Source organism: Pituophis catenifer, unplaced genomic scaffold, assembly GCF_029215685.1.
Source record: "Pituophis catenifer annectens isolate HBS135680 unplaced genomic scaffold, rPitCat1.0.hap2 SCAF_1, whole genome shotgun sequence".
Classification (NCBI taxonomy): domain Eukaryota; kingdom Metazoa; phylum Chordata; class Lepidosauria; order Squamata; family Colubridae; genus Pituophis; species Pituophis catenifer.
Window position 1 is genome coordinate 265885779 of NW_027256881.1, and position 18009 is coordinate 265903787.

General features: G+C 39.3%; 1 long non-coding RNA gene across 1 annotated transcript in view; it reads left to right on the forward strand.

Moving 5' to 3' along the window:
* LOC139327670 (uncharacterized) overlaps positions 1-17115 on the forward strand; it is a 120009-nt gene extending 102894 nt beyond the window's left edge. The window contains exon 3 of the long non-coding RNA XR_011601679.1: positions 17057-17115. This is a non-coding gene — a long non-coding RNA (uncharacterized lncRNA). The remainder of the gene's footprint in view (positions 1-17056) is intronic.
* Positions 17116-18009: the final 894 nt, after the last annotated feature.

An 18009-nucleotide genomic window follows, 5' to 3' on the forward strand; every position in this document is an offset into this window, starting at 1 on the left:
GCTACTGCTGAGCAACCAATAGTCAGTACTTTCGTCTTTTCCCACTTGATGACTAGTTCTCATGGTCATGCTGTATCCTTGATATCATAGAAGTTATTAGTGGCTTCTTCTTTATCATCACTGCATCTTCGTTGAAAAAAAAAATTGCAATGTGCCTTGTACACAAATAAGCACAAATTTATTGATTAATTAAGTAGTAAACTTAAGAGTTCACTGTAATCTTCATATAAAAACTGGTAGGTAACCTCAGAAAGTCCTTTAACTGACCCATGTCTGTTTGACTTATAGTTTTATGTTCATTACCCCAGGATCTAAAGCCCAGGATCTAAAGCCCCAAGAACCAGATTTTTGCTATCCCACTAGCTGAATCACAATAATCTGCAGCAATCAATATATGCCTTCTCTGTTTCTCCTTGCAGTTAGATCCAAAATAAAATGGGACAGCATCTTATTTTCCCCTCTATAGCTGACTAGGCTAGCCAACTCTTATTGCTTCTTCGGGTAGAGTTCCTCTTCCATTTCTCTTGCCTGAACTAGGGGGCCTTTCACTACATTGAGAGCCAGCCACTACCTTAAGAAATGAAAGAAAGCCTGCATTTAAGCTCTGTCAGAGAGAGGAAAGTGCCACTACTGTCTCCGGGCTTAAGACAACGGTTTATTCTACCTTATAATAGAGCTGGTCCTATGAGCAGAATGCCATTTATGAGCCACGGTGGCACAGTGCAGAAGTACTGCAGGCTACTTCTGCTGACTGCTGGCTGCCTGCAATTTGGCAGTTCAAAGCTCACCAGGCTCAAGGTTGACTCAGCCTTCCATCCTTCTGAAAAGGGAAATTTTACCCTTTTCCAGGTAAAATGAATTGGGGGCAATAAGCTGACTCTGTAAACCGCTTAGAGAGGGCTGTAAAAGCACTATGAAGTGGTATATAAGTCTAAGTGCTATTGCTATTTATGTCAGTTTTGAGGAGGGAAAGACCACAAGTTGAGATGCCCACCGATCATACTAGAACTGAACTATAAGTAGCAGCCAACAAACTGGCTGACTTTGCCAGCTAGGATTTCTGTTGATCCCACTTCCCATGTACCTGGAATACACCTTTCAGGTTTAGCAGGAATTTCCTCACCTTGTATTAATATCCTCCAAATTTTTTAAAAAAGAATATTAAAAGGACTGAAATGCTGGCTCCTATTTTAACACAATCTCTTCATTCATCTACAATATGTGTGCTTTTATGAAGCTAACCAAATCTAACTATAACACTAATGAAATCACGGCTCACTCAGATATAAAAGGCAACGAACAAGAGCTTCACTTCTGGCTGAAGAAAGAAAGGTGTTTATTTTAGGAATATTAAGTGAAGAAATGTAAAGCATGCACAATTACTGTTTGCGTATATGCCAGGTTGCATGTACCAACACAGTTGTGCATGAATCTAATCAATACATTCATTCCTTATTAGAAATAATTACACATCTAGTGCTAGAATGGAAAAAAGGCCCATTAACCCCTTGTGCCCTTTTTAGTTTAGTTTTGCCTTTCCATCTAACAGTCTTCTGTGCCACTCCACTCATTAGAGGCTACTGTCTATGAAATTGTTACATAAATCAGGATGTCGATCTGTCAGAATGGATCTCCCAGCTCAGAGGTGATGATAAATATCTGTCCCACTGGATTAGGATAAAATAGTAGAATACAAGCAGTTACTGTTTATTACTGGATAGTTAATGTATAGAGGACAAAAGGTGCTGAAGCTTGGTGACTTTTTGAAATCATTAATATGATTTGGGCCTATTGTTTAAGGGAACTAGGGTAACAATGGGCATACTTAATTTTTATTTTACAAATGATATGTATAAATATGAGAGATGGCTTCATAATTTTAAAAGCGGGTTCTTTCAGTCAAGGTCCGTTAAATACGTTGTTGCTGGAACAGTTGGGGACAAAGTTTAAATTTATATTTCTCAACTTCTTTAAGTGGAAAAGACTTCAGCTCCCCGAAAAGCTTACACAATATTTATGGGGAAATAACCAGAGAGAATCACATATACAGTATACAGTATAATATACAATATACATATACAGTATAATAACCATTTTGGGAACAGTTTAAAAAGCTATCTCTGGGACCTCTTGAGTGGCTTGTTCTATCTGAGATTTTTCTCTACTTTGAAATTATTTTTCCCATAAAGAAAAAAACTGAAAAGGTTTGTTTATATATATATATCAGGAGTCTGATTAGATTACTATTTAACACTAGGGACTGTTCATTTGTTGCCAGCAGTACTTAAAGATATCATGAGTTAGAGAAACATTATGGTTTTCATGCCATGTAGAAAAGGACTACACACAACTTTCTTTGTCATTGTTGTCATCCCAACGGTATTACCACAAAAGTGCCTTTTTACAAGTGTCCCTACATCTGCAGACTGTTAGTACTTTTTAATATATAGCCCATACAGATTAAACACATGAAATACCATTTCTGTTCCTGCTACTGGAGTCCTTTGTGTTATGATGTGCTCCAGTCCTGACTGTAATGCTATACTTCTTCCAGCTATTGCTGACTGACAGAGAAAAATTGTTTTCTGCAAGACTCAGAATTATTCTGAAGATAAGCAGTGTGATAGGACTTGAATGCTTCTGCCATATCTTTGCTTCATTGGTTGCATCAAGAAGTATGGTTGGGTATATGAACTTCAAGATCTCAGAAAGTTCAGCAGAAGGATTCTGAAGGCTAGGGTCTTCAAGGTGAACTCTTCTGCACCTCGTGTAAAAAGCAGCTGTTGTCCTAGCCACACAAAGCACAACATTACACTGATCTTTGTTCTCCAGAATATGGGAACATGGTTTTTATTCTTCCTGTACAAGACCAGGTCCTGACCACACAGTTCCCTGCAGCATTGTCACACAACAGAAGAATAAGATAGTCCTTAAAATTTGGAGCAATTTTTTTCTTGTTTGTTGAAGAAGACATATAAGTACATCCAGGCTTGTCTCATCAGCACTGAAGACTGCAACCCCTAAACTCAATCATCCCGGGAGTAGAATTGATGCTTGGATGTGTACAATTAGCCACAGATAGCTAAGTAGCTTGGAAACTACTGTCAGTGCCTTCTACTACAAATTGCCTAGAGCTGCAGCATTTTTTCATAGCTTACTATTCCACTCAATGACATATTCCAATTGGGCATACAGTGGTCCTCTGTCCACAGACTGAGAACCTTTTCCAAGTGTTTCAAGACTTTCAATGCTACTTTGAAATTTTGAGATGTCTAGATATTCACACTGATACTAGCTGTCCTTCTCTTTATGGAATGGGAAGTAGATTCACTCATGCTATAATACTGTGCAATGGATACTTTGCTGTTATGAGTCCAACAGCTTTACTTTTTAGCTCAAGAACAAGGCTTTATACAAACTTTTGCCACCTCCCACAACAGAGCTCCCTGCTGTATGCTGCCATATTTTCCATATGGAGAAAGTATTGTTTAACAAGAGGATCACTCTATAAGGTCAGAACACTGAAGATTGCTGGGACCTTTGGGAAATTGGGATGGGTGGAGGAGGTTAAATGCATTCTTCTACATATGTGCAAAATAGTAAACAGTTCAGAATTATGTAATGATGAAAACCAGATACTGTATAGACAAAATAATTTACCATAGCAATGAAATGTATCAACTACAAATATCCCAAACCATAGATGAAATATGGATAACAAAGCCTTGTAAAGTCTAAAAGATATCAACATTCATGATTACATTTTTATATTTATATGACCCTCTGAATTTGAAATAGCAATAGCAACAGTACTTATATACAGCTTCATAGTGCTTTTCAGCCCTCTCTAAGTGGTTTACAGAGTCAGCATATTGCCCCTAACAATATGGGTCCTCATTTTACCAACCTCAGAAGGATGGAAGGCTGAGTCAACTTTGAGCCGATAAGAATCAAACTCCTGGAGTGAGCAGTGAGCTAGCCTGCAGCACTGAATTCTAACCACTGTGCCACCACTTAACTGATTAAGCTTCTGAAGGAATCAGATTTGGATTTCAATTGCTCTGAAGGAACTTTGCTTTTAATATGGATATCTCCCAGATTCATCTGAATCAATCAGCTTTGGGTCTGGACTCAATCAAATCTGAGACACACCTCTTATTATAGACTTAGAGGAAGGTGACAGAAAATTATTTCATATGGCATCTTATGAATGGCTATGGCCTGCATATGGACCTCACTTAGCAAACACTTTTTCAAAACTTCAGACGCTGTGCATGATAATGCTATAAGCCATGGTCTGAAATTGTTATAAATAATTGGACAAAAAATGCAAACATCCATAAACTGCCAAAATAATAATAAAATAAAATAATACTGGTGAGAAAAAAATTAGCATAGTTCTTTATGGTCATTGTTGAAGTTATTATTATGGTTCTGAAGCACTTGGATAATTCACAACATGCACACAATCATGTTCAACTGAATGTACATACTAAATCAATGGGAAATTTTTCACAGATTAAAATGATTGCCGTACAGCTCTTCCTTGATCAGCATATTTTTATAATTCTTTTCAATGCTTACAGTGTGTCCTGAAAATTTCATTGTATATCTTCTGAACAGATATTATGGCTGCAGAATTCTTATGGACCAATGCTTTAACAGCCAACAGTATTATCATGTGCAAATGCTCAATAGTGTATATTAGATAATATTTTGTTCATGTTTTTCTTCCTCTAATGCAGTGTTTCTCAACCTTGGAAGCTTGAAGATGAGTGGACTTCAACTCCCAGAATCCCCCAGCCAGCGCTGCTGGCTGGGGGATTCTGGGAGTTGAAGTCCACCCATCTTAAAGCTACCAAGATTGAGAAACACTGCTCTAATGCCATTATCCCAAGTAAACAATTTTTGCAAGGAGTGTCCCCCTGCTTCTAGCCCAGCACACATGAGAGACTTCTGCTAAGTTATTGTAATCAAAATTTTCAATCATGCTGGAAGTGCTAGGAATGAAACAACAATCTTTTGAGTCCAGCAAGAGCCTATTAAGTCACTATGCCAATTTTCTTAAAAGCTGAATGTAAGTAGAGCTTTGTGAGCTGACTGTGGTTCATTCACCTTTTTATCCAAACTCCGTGATAGAAACAAGGATAAAATGAAGGTTATATGGAACTCCTAAACTTAATTTATCTTGGATATACAGAAAGAGATTTTTGCCAATCTGGTAGAGAAAGTTGAAACAGTCATAGTTGCCAGCAGCAAAGTTACATTTAGGAGCAGACAACAGCCCTTCTCACAGGACAATACCAGGTGAACTATGTACTTGGGGAAAGATCAGGATTTGGTCCATTGACTTTCTTCTTTTGAACCTGTTCACAAAATTTGTGCAGTTCCTCTAGACACAATCTGAATTCATGTGCACGGACACTGTGAAGAGATTTGGACTGCAGTCATGTCATTGTTCCATGTTTATTTATTTACCAGAAAGCTGCCCAATTCATATACAATCTAGAGCAGGGGTCAGCAACCTGCAGCTCTGGAGCCACATGTGGCTCTTTCACCCCTGTGCTGCGGCTCCCTGCCACTCAAAATATGCATCATAACCACCAATGTGCAACATCCGCCAGCACGTGATTTATTGACTTTTTCAACACCCGGTAGGCCAACCATAAATAAATCCAAAAAAAGAAAAGTTTCAGAAGAAAACAGAACATTTAATTCAACTACATATGCTAGTTTTGTGGCCCAAATAGTCAAGAAATAGTCAGGCATGGGAAGGGTTTTGTGGCTTCCAGTTTTGTTTTGTTTTTTCCTGTGGGAAATGGGTCCAAATGGCTCTTTGAGTGTTTAAGGTTGCAGACCCCTGATTTAGAGTCATACCCACCAATATATTTGTTTTTGTCCTGTTCTTTAACATTCATTAAAATTACTCATAAATTATCCACCTCTTAGGCTGAGTTTTCAATGGCCTTAATGGATATTCTGTTTCACTAAGTTCTCTCAATTTCTGAACCATTATTTTTTCCTTTCCTACAATCCGTTCAAGATTTTTAAATTTATGAAAATATTTAGAAAAAAAATAATATAGGGGGATTAGTTTATAATGAAGCAAAAGGAGAGTGTGATACAGCTCTGTTAACATCATATGAAAAGGAGAACAGTTTTCTCCTTGTTTGATAATACTTGAAACTGACAACTCTGGATCATTTAACATTTAAGGATTTCTCTGACATCCTAAAGATAGATTTCCCTTACTTATCTGTTGGCTACAGTAAAGAGGCAGTGTCAAATAGCCAACAAGGCTGTTGCTGTGCCAAATTCCCACCTGGTGTCTATGTGAGAGGGATAAAATGAGATCATAAGAGATATTCTGAATATTATTCCCCACCTCTCACATCACTAGTTTAGAATTTATCTTGACATCCACTACTATCTTTGTTTCAAGTCCTGCTGCATTGCCTTACCAGGGTGGGGAATGGGGTTTCCAGGAAGTTGAACAAAGAATAATGGAAGTGTATGTCCAGAGTATATACTCTCAGCAGAGTCACCTAAGGCCGTGATGGCAAACCTATGGTATGGGTGCCATAAGTGGCACGCAGAGCCATCTCTCCAGGCACGCCAGATGTTGCCCATTGCTCTTCTGGGTTCCAGCACACACATGTACGCCGGCCAGCTGGTCTTTGTGCATGCATGCGCCAGAAACCAGAAGACCAGGTGACCGGCGCACATGCACATGCTGGAAACCAGTAGCCCAGCTTCCCGGCATGTACATGCACGCTGGGGAACTGCTCTTCCGGTTTCGAGCACTCCTGTACATATGCACTGGGGAGATGCTCTTCCGGTTTGCAGCACTCCCCCACTCACGCGCACATGCTCCCGTTTCAACACTCGGTGCCGAAAAGGTTCGCCAACACTGACCTAGGGCATGGAAGTCATCCCAGTGAACATGTGAAGCAAGCAGATGTCTATAGTGGGCAGGAGAGATATAGGAAGGTGCTGCAGGAGGAAGATCATTTCCGTGAAAATGCACAGACGTCATTTCATATTGCGTGGGAGAAGGCAATGGTAAACCACTCCTAAAACCACAAGGTAGACAGCTCAAAGAGATTGATGATATCATGCTGGATGATGGGCCCCTTGAGTTGGTTGGCTCTTAACAGGTTATTGAGAAAGAATGAGGATCTTATGGAGTATTAATGGTGTTTGTGATGTGGCTAGGAGTGACTTCTAATGACTTTGGGACATCTGGCTGTGGATATTGCCATGCGGGAAAATAATATTCAAAGCTGCAAATACAGAATTATAGTGGGGAATTAAAAAACATGAATGTGGAAAAGTACAGGAAATGTAAAAGACGGGAAAAGATGAAATGAATGAACTATACACTGACATCTTAGGCATCAGTGAACTGAAATGGATTGGAATTGGACACTTTTGTTCAGAAGATCATATTGTTTACTACTCAGGGGACAAAAAAAGAAGAAGGAATGGTACTGCTTTCATAATCAAGAAGGAAAGGAAAAAAACCAACCAGAATTGCAAGATTTTGTTACTATACCTACCTCAATGAACTATCATTCTAGTTTTCCTATGGGGTGAGTTTCTTGGTCTACGTCATAAGACTGGCAACATACCAAAGAGACTTATTAGGGTGTGAAAGCTATCATACAATGTCCTTAATTTCACATGCTAGTAAAATAATTTTTGGGATCATCCAATGCAGATTAGAGCCATGCATGAAAAGAGAGAAGCCAGATGTTCAAATTACTTTAGGAACATGAAACATTATGGCTGATGCACACTGTGTAATTGAGAAAACCAAAGAACACAGAAAAGAAGTCATCAGGTGCTTCATTAATTATAAAAAGGCCTGCAATTCTGTCAATCTTGTCAAATGTGTTTAGAAAAATGGGAACCTAAAAACATCACTGTACATATCAGTGGTGGGATTCAAACATTTTTACTACCGGTTCTGTGGGTGTGGTTTTGTGGGCGTGGCTTGGCTTGGCTTGGTGGGTGCGGCGTGGCGTGGCGTGGCTTGGCTTGGTAAGCGTGACTTAGTGGTTGTGGCTTGGTGGGCGTAACAGGGGAAGAATACTGTAAAATTTCCATTCCCACCCCACTCCAGGAGAAGGATACTGCAAAATCCCCATTTCCTCCCAATCAGCTGGGACTCGGAAAGCAGAGAATAGATGGGAGCAGGGTCAGTCAGAGGTGGTATTTACCGGTTCTCTGAACTACTCAAAATTTCTGCTACCGGTTCTCCAGAATACTGAGAATGCTGAATACCACCTCTGGTACACATAATCTTCAACACTTCAACACTATTCATTTAGTGAATGTTCATTCATTGAAAGTTACGACACTGGAAAAACTGACTTATGACTGGTATTCACACTTGTGACTATTGCAGCATCCCTATGGTCACATGATCAAAATTCATGCTTAGTAATTTGCATGTATTTATGACAGTTGCACTGTCCAGGGGTCATGAGATCATCATTTATAACCTTCTCAGCTGGCTTCTGACAAGCAAAATCAATCGGGGGGGGGAGCCAGATTATTGTTATCAACCATACGATACACTTTGCAGTAATTCACTTAACAGCTATGGCAAAACAGGGCATGAAATGGACACAACTTATTTAACAACTGTCTTGCTTAGCAACAGAAATTCTGGACTCCATTGTGGTTGAAAATTGAGGATTACCTGTACTCAGGAGAAAGCTATACACAGGGCAGAAAACCCAGCAATAGTCCAGATAGAACACACAGCAAAATATGAGATGGCCCTTCAAGTAGCCTGGACCCATGCCAAATAAACAAATAGATCATAGAATACACCAATCCAGCATTGTCATTGAAAGCCTGAATGACCAAGCTCAAATTATCTGATTTTGGAGATATTATGTGAAGACCTAGCTCTCACATAATTCTATAACCCTAAAAAGGATGAGGGAAACTTCCTCAATAGGAGGCTAGGTGCTACACAAGGCAGAAAGATTTCAGGTTAAAGGGTTAGCCAGAGGCACCAGTGTTGGGTATGTGTGTGCGTGTCAAAATTTCAGGATTGCAGTCACATGTAAAAAAAAAAAGGGACAAGATTTCAATCATCTGAACATGGTCACAATCTAACCTCTATGAAAGATTAGATAGATTTCTTACAGGAAATCTAATAATGATGATGGGAATACATTTATACAGATCAGCAGATACAGACATTCATATGCATATGCTGTACATCTATATGCAATACTTGCCCACACTCAGACAATTTGCAAATTAAATACTTCATTGGAGAAGTTTATAAGGTTTCTTTTTTTAAAAAAAAAAATTGGTCAAACAGCAGTTGGTCAAACCAATTGTTGGCATGCATCTTGAGGCTGTTGAAACCGATTCACAGAAACCTTGCTGGCTATTGCAGAAAATGACGACAGCTGCCACAGCTGCTGAGCTACAGCAAAGTAGTAGCCAAGACTAATATTTCCTAGTATATCCTTTCACTCTTTCTCCCCCCCCACCCCCCACTCTGTCTCTGTCTCTTTCAGAAGATCAGGGGCTTTCTGATTTCCTAAACTACAAGGCTACAATAAATACTGAAAAATGTGCAATGAACCCAGTAAATAGAACCCAAGAAATATTCTCCAAGGAATTTAGAACAAGTTAGAACTTAGAATGCCAGTATTGGAAGGGACCTTGGAGATCCTCTAGTCCCATGATGGCGACTATGGCCATATGCCACAGGTGGCATGTGGAGCCATTTCTGTAGGCACGTGAGCATTGCCCTAGCTCAACTCCAGCGTGAATGTGCGCGCTGGCAGCTGATTTTCGGGCCTTCCGGGCCCACTAGAAATCGAAAAATGGGCCGTTTCTGGCCTCTGGAGGGCCTCCGGGTGGTGGGGAAGGCCGTTTTTGTCCTCCCCAGGCTCCTAGAAAGCCTCTGGAGCCTGGAGAGGGCGAAAGACAGGCCTACTGGGCCCACCGTGCCATTGCATGCCAAAAGTGGGGGGGAGCATGGGAGGGGTCACATGCACATGTGCAGGGGGCAGGGTGCATTGAATTATGGGTGTGGGCATGCACGTGCGTGACCCTCCCCCACATTTCCCCTGCTTTTGGCCCACGACGGCAAAAAGATTATCCATCTCTGCTCTAAGCCAACCCTTTGCTCAAGTGGAAGAGTCTGTACCATTTCAGATAAATGATTGTCTCTTCTTGAAAGCCTTCACAGATGGAGCAACCACAACTTCTGAAGGCATTGGTTGATCGTTTTCACCATTAGGAACTTTCACTTAGAACTAAGGAGCAAATTGCTAATGAATTTGAGAAACAAATTTGCAGTTCTTTAATTGAAATTTGAATGTATTGCTAACTTTGTGCTTGTTCTATTTTTCCTATTCCTTTTCCCTGTCTTTTGCTAAGTGAGTATGTGCATAGAGAAAAAGAATTAAACTTAAATGTGTGTTCAGATTCTTATACAAATTCATCCTGGTTCATCATGGGCCACTATCTTATCCTCAGTTCCTCAGTCTCAACTAAGGAATAGTGATAAAGTTTCTGTGCATTGCTCTGGGAATACATGGGGGAAGTAAATTTGTTTACTATTTAGGCTTTGAGGACTTAAAATAATAAAACTAATTTAGAAATCAAAAATATAATCACCAATACAGCAAGACATGGCATCATAAAAAGCAATATTTACAGCAGGAAGGGGAAAAAATCAATCAAAAACTCCTTTGGAATGAAATAAACCTTCAGTAGAAACCAATGTATGGATGCTTACGTATATGTCCCATTAAATTTAGTGTATCACAATAAATAGTGATGGGATTTATAGGCTTTCAATTTTAACTTGTCAAAGAAAGTGCCTAGCAAACCTCTCTTGGGAAGTTATTCTATAAATGGCTTCACGTACTGAATTGCTATATTTTAATAAAAATACCAGACTTGGCATTTCAAGGAACATTGGCACTATGGCAAGATTATCCAGGCTCACACAAAAGTCCTGGAATATCTTATTCTGATCATGTTTTAAAATGTGATCTTATTTACTGCTTGCTTGTTTTACTTCATTAACAAAAATGACACTTAAGGAAGTTAACAATAATTTTAAAAATAAAGTAACATGACAGCAATAGAACTTACTTATACCGCTTCATAGTGCTTTTACATTGCTCTCTAAGCAGTTTTACAGAGTCAGCATATTGCCTCAACAATCTGGGTCCTCCTTTTATCAACCTCAGAAGGATGGAAGGCTGAGTCAACCTTCAGCCGGTGAGATTTGAACTGCTGAACTGCAGCTAGGAGTCATCTGAAGTACCCTCCAATGTTGCACGCTAACCACTGCGCCACCTCGGCTCTTTAAATGAAATTATAATTCATTTAAACAAATTATATTAAGCACAAATAACTGTATTCTGAAGTTTTTATCCATCTGTACTTTTCAACATTTTCAAATGTTTCAAGAAATTGGGCAGGAATCCATGTCTCTGTTTGGGTAGAGTATCTGTGTGAGTATATGTATAGGTGTTAGGGTAATATATCACTTTTTAAACTATATTTTTATACTATTGTATGTTTTCATTATAAGCTACCCAGAATCACTTAGGTGAGAAGGGGGAGTGTAGAAATTTGATAATAAATAAATAAATATGTGGAATGAGAATATTCAAATAACTTTCAGAATTCTAAGCAAGGTATTACAATTACTTAGGTAACAGGAATAAGCACTGCATATATCTTTCTCTTATTTGGAAAGACAAAAAACACAATCAAGAATTGAAAAGAACTGACTCCAGAACATTTCCTAACCGGATTATGGGACAGCAGGGAACAAAATGAGATTTGTCTAATTAGCTGTTTTTGAAAATACACAACTTTATGATTTCCTTTTTTTTTCTTGTAGCTTTAAGAGGGGCTACCTGCCCTTGCTGACTATTAAATGATACAGTGTTTTTCAAAATGAGTTTTATGGGCATCTAGTCACTCAGTGCATTAGGCTTCATATGTTCTCAAGTATCCAATTTATTGCTTTCCATCTTATAATTTGAAATGTTTTCTCATTATCCCTTTAAGCGCATTACAAATTGGCCGTCTGCAATGACCTGAGGGCAATTGAGATCATCCAGCAATGCTATTTATTACACAAGATTACAATGACATGAGACCTGTCCTTAGTTTGAATAACAAGGCATTTCAGATAAGAGAAATGTCTTGCATCACAGGGAACAGCTTTCAGGGAGGAAAAAAAACATACTTATTCAAGCTTTAAGGAGCTGCTGACCTTCTGATAAAAAAGGGGGCATCTGGGATAACTGATACAAAAGGCAATAATATTTTTATAATACTAGTGCACTGTTCAAGCTAAGCAAAGACTTGGAATGAATTTTCTGATCTTACTATTAACAGGACATAATAGTGATTCTATAGTACAACAAGGTCTGTGCACTAAACCCATGGTTAAAGACATAGTTAGTCATGGTTAATCAAGTACAGATTAGGTGAAACCTGGCTCAAAAGCAGTAACTGAGAAAGGGATCTTGGAGTCCTAGGGGACAAACACTTAAATATGAGCTAGGAGTATGCCACAGCAACCATAATAGCTAATGCAATCCTTGATTTTATTTTTATTTATTTATTTTTATTTTATTTTATTGAATTTTTATACCGCCCTACTCCCGAAGGACTCAGGACGGTGAACAGCCATAGAATAAAACATATAGATACAAAATTTAAAATAAACTAAAACAAATTAAATAATTTTGCTGAACAAATTTAAAACCCCAATCATTTAAAACCAAATTTAAAATTTCCATTTAAAAAGGGGAAAGACTTAGGTCAGGCCAGCTTGATGAAATAAGAAAGTCTTGAGCGCGCAACGGAAGGTACGCAGATCCAGGATCCTCCATATCTCCGGGGGGAGCTCGTTCCAGATAGTAGGTGCCCCCACAGAGAAGGCTCTCCCCCTGGGGGCCGCCAGTCGACATTGTTTGGCCGACGGCACCCGGAGGAGCCCCTCTCTATGGGAGCATAGTGGTCGGTGGGAGGCTATTGGTGGTAGCAGGCGGTCCCGTAAATAACCAGGTCCTAAGCCATGGAGTGCTCTAAAGGTGATAACCAAAACCTTGAAGCGCACTCGGAAGACCACCAGGAGCCAGTGCAGCTCGCGCAGGAGAGGTGTTAAATGGGAGCGCCACGTCGCTCCCACCACTCGCGAGGCTGCACTTTGTGCCAGTTGGAGCCTCCGAGTGCTCCTCAAGGGGAGCCCCATGTAGAGCACTTATGATTGCATAAATAGAGGGATAGAGTCAAAATCACAAGAAGTATCAGTACCGCTTTATAAAATTTTAGTAAAACCACATCTGGAATACTGCATCTAATATTTGGTCACCACATTATAAAAAAGATGTTGAGACTTTGGAAAGAGTGCAGAGAAGAGCAACAAAGATGATTAGGAGAGCCTAGAAAATAAAACATATGAAAAACGGTTGCAGGAATTGGGTATGGCCAGTCTAGAGAAAAGAAGGACTAGATGTGACATGATAGCAGTATTCCAGTATTTGAGAGACTGGCACAAAGAAGAGGGGTCAACTTATTTTCCAAAGCATCAGAAGGCAAGACAAGAAACAATGGATGGAAACTAACCTAGGAGAGAAGCAATCTAGAGGAGATTGCTATAAGGAGTATCTTCCTAACAGTGAGAACAATTAACCAGTGGAATGGGTTGTCTCTAGAAATTGTGGGTGCTTCATTACCTGAGGCTTTTAAGAGACTGACAGCCACTTGTCTAAAATGGTATAGAGCTGTGATGGCGAATCTATGGCATGCGTGCCACAGGTGGCACACGGAGCCATATTGGTGGGCACGCAAGCTCAACTTTCGGGCCTTCTGGGCCCACTGGAAGTCAGCAAACAGGCCATTTATGGCCTCCGGAGGGCCTCCGGGGGGGGAAGGCTGTTTTTGCCCTCCCCAGGCTCCTAGAAAGGCTCTGTGGCCTAGAGAGGACGAAAAATGGGCCTACTGGGCCCACCGTGCCATCGCGTGCCAAAAGCAGGGGAAACGCTGAGGGGTCGCACACACATCCACGAGGGTGAGGCACATAGAATTATGGGTGTTGGCACGTGCGTGTGCGACCCCCCCCTCCCACACTCCCCCCGCTTTTGGCACATGATGGAAAAAAGGTTAGCCATTGTTGGTATAGAGTCTCCTGCTTGACCAGCAGGTTGGACTAGAAGACCTTCAACGTTCCTTCCATCTCTATTATTCTGTATTCTGTAGTTGGATGACATTTGGTGAATAAGATAGGTCCATAGAAATTTGCAAACTTAAAACTTTTTTTTTTTACCAGAGAGTTCAAACATGTGATTGACCATTGTCCCAAATGGCAGGAAAATTGTTTGTCAGACTTGTGGACGCTAGTCCATCAACAACTGGGGGTGATGTCTCTGACCTGTGAGTCAGCAAGGTAGAATTTTTGCAACCAAAGATTATGCACAGGTTCTGAGTACTCGGCTTCCACAATGGAATCCTGCCAGTTCTAACTGTCTATCTCCAAGGTTGTGACGCTCACATGTAAAGTGATGATCAGAAGTGAAGCACATTCCTCCTTTGTTTACTTTTATCTCAAGGCTTTCTCTTTTGTCCATAAATAAAAGTCAATTCATTTAAACTTTTTTGGGGGGTAAGTAATACCCTGCCTATACCAACCTTGCCCCATCTGCCTTTCTCTAGTTGTACTGTTTTATCGCCGATCCAGCATGGATGTTGGCTGTGGTAGCTGAGATGAAAGGAACTGCAGTCCACAGGGATTGGAGGCTGCCAAATTTGCAAAGCCTGTTCAAACTAATACCTTCCTTTGATCCCTATTCAGCTGGAAAGCCACCATCATAAGGATGCTTTTTTTCAGATTTCTGCCAATTCCTTCCTTTTATGACACCTCTCTACAACATGTCTGGCAGTGCTCCAGGAGGTCTTCCTGACTCTGAGGAATGATTAATCAAATGGTCAAGGTGCAGGAAATTGCAGCAAAGTGGGTAGGTGGAAAAAAAAAGATCTACCTTCAGCAGATGCATACCAATAACAATAATCTACCACATGTATTTTCAATGAGTTGGACATTAGTTTTGCATAAGGTGACACCACAGTTGCTGCTCAGTAGGAGAATTGTTCATTGTAAAAGTTGATGTTGATCATTAATTTTAGCCCACTGGACCTGATCTTGGATCTTGATGGTGGAATCAGTAATCACCTTGGCCTAGAGGGATCTACAGCATATTACCAAAAACTGGGTGGGAGATGGTTGTTATATCACCTTGACATAATTCTTCAGTCCTAGATTTCATATCCTTCCTCTGCCTTCCAGGATTGCTGTTCGATGAATATCTTTTTGCTAAAAGGGATAATGTGGAGATTCCACTGGTGTATCAGCCACTGTGCTGCCTAGTGGGTTTCCCACCTGAGCTGCTGGACTAATCTCAGGGCTACTTTGGTATAGTTGTTAAGGTATACTGGCCTAGATTATGAGTTCTAGAAGACTATGGAAGCTGGATAGGTAACACAGGTCAGTCATTCTCTCTCAGTCTAATCCACCTCATAGGATTGTTCCTGTGGGGAAAACAGGCAGAAATACTAAGGAATACTAATATTAATTTATATTAATATAATATTAAGTTTGCTACCGAGAGAGAGAGAGAGAGAGAGAGAGAGAGAGAGAGAGAGAGAGAGAGAGAGAGAGAGAGATAGAGAGAGAGAGAGATAGATGGATAGATGGATGGATGGATGATAGATAGATAATATAGACATAGATATATAGATGATATATAGAGAAATATAGATATATGGATATAGATATATAAATAAAATTATTTTATTATAGTTTGTCGCAAAGTTAGCCGAATGTTTAAACTGGATTTGTCATTTTTATCCATTTATCGAGTCCTTTTCAAGGACCTGGGATAGGCAAATGTTGTTTTATGGTGTTCAAAGTATTGTTGTAGGATGTAAATAGTTTACTAGTGAAGTTCCCTTTTTCAAAACGACTGATTGTGACTTTGACATTGATAATGGTGTTCAAGTGGTGCTCTAGTTGTTTTGAGATTGCACTCAAGGTACCTGTTACTATTAGTAACATCTTTGCTTCATTTTGCCACCATCTTTCTATTTGTATTTGTGTTTTAATTATTTTTCTCAGTTCTTTCTCTTCTAGTCTGTTGAATCCACTTCCACTTTCCAGACTTTTTTGTCTCTCTCATTGACAAAAGTCTGAGGTATTATGTGTTGGTCACTTGTCTATTTGAATTCTAAAGTCCCAGAACATTTTAGCTTCTTCATTTTCTATTACTTTGTCTATTTTGTGAGTCCATCAGTTCCTGCTTGCAGGCAAATAATATTTCTTGCAGGTCTTCCAGTGACCTTTGTTGTTTGTCGTGTCATTCTTTGTAGTCAGTCTGTGAGATCTTCTTATAGCAGCTAGCTAGGTGGTGATGCTTTGTTTCTTTAGCTTCTTTGCAAAGACAGCATTTGTTGTCTGTAGCTGAGTTCTGACTTTATATGTATTTGTTCTTAAGACTTGGTATTGTGCAGCCAGAATTAGCCCCTTTATCTATTTCTTCAGTTTCCTTGTTCTTAGCCACTGCCAGGTCTTGTTGTCTGCTTTGCCTGCTATTTTTTAATGTATTTATTGTATTGTTTTATTTTATTTATATTTTATAAATATTTTAATTTTTCTGATTACTGCTTACTGTGGAAGTTTTAATTCTTAGTTTAATTATTGGAAACAGTAGGAGTCCCTTCTAGATTCAGTAGCATACAGATAGATGGAATGAATGAACGAACGAACAAATGAATGAATGAATGAATGAATGAATGAATGAGGGAGAGAGAATGGCAATGAGAGTAAGTTATTCTGCATTCAGTGGTACTTTTTTGCAAGTGAATGTGTCTAGGACTGCATTCATAGTTATCAGAACTTTTCAAATCTTATATTCCATTTATAGAATTTAGAGGCCACCTGACTCCCAATGATTCTGGATGGTAATTATTGTGTTTTTGTTTTATTTTTTAGGTACAAAAAACAAAAGGATAAAACAGGGAAACAGAACAAAGCAATGGTACTATGGATATACTGTGGTGCACCTATAAGTAGCTGCATGGAGTAAGAAAGCACAATTTTTATCTACATAAATAAAATTTTAAGTAAATCAATGGTAAAAAGATTTTTTTAAATGTTGAGCTTAATTCCTGGTAGTTGTTAACATTAAAACAGTACAGAAGTGCCATTGCATTTTTAATTGGTAATGTGCTTCATAGGGAAAGGAATTCAATCTTTTTTTCTCTTAAAAGAAAAAAAAATTATATAGACATTCCTTTACCTTGAATTTTCCATAAATCATGTTTCAGTGAAACATGTCAGTAATTCATGCAACTGGATATTTTTCTACCTTTACCTTTTCTCAGAATGTTTTATTTTAATGCCAAATTGGTAATAGTCCTATTTTTATTCTATAGTCATCTTCCATACAGCATTGTCTTCTATCAGAGGATGTTCATTTCTTTTGTCCCCTAGAATAAAAATATCCTTTTGTCAGTGGTAGAATCCTCCCATTTTAACAACAGGTTCAGTGATCGCGTGATCTGCGCTCACGCACGCAGTTTAAAGAAATCTTCACTTCCTGGTTTCTTCAGAGGAGTAACACAGCTGATTCGCACAGCAATCCACTCTACCACGTGAATCAGCTGAGAAGATAAAGGTAGGAAAATCACACAGATGGGCAGGTGGACTCATTTGATCGTTGGGGCGAACCGGTTCACTCCCAGATGATCATCAGAGGTACCAGTTTGCCCCAACTGGTCTGAACCGGTAGAATCCCACCACTGCCTTTTGTATAATATGATTTATTTATCAGATATTTGAGAGAGAAAAGAGTGTGTTTATGAATCAATACCACAAAATACTATTGGTGTTCATAGCTAGGTAACCAGCAACTTTTTAAGATACTAGTTGATTTTAAAAAGATA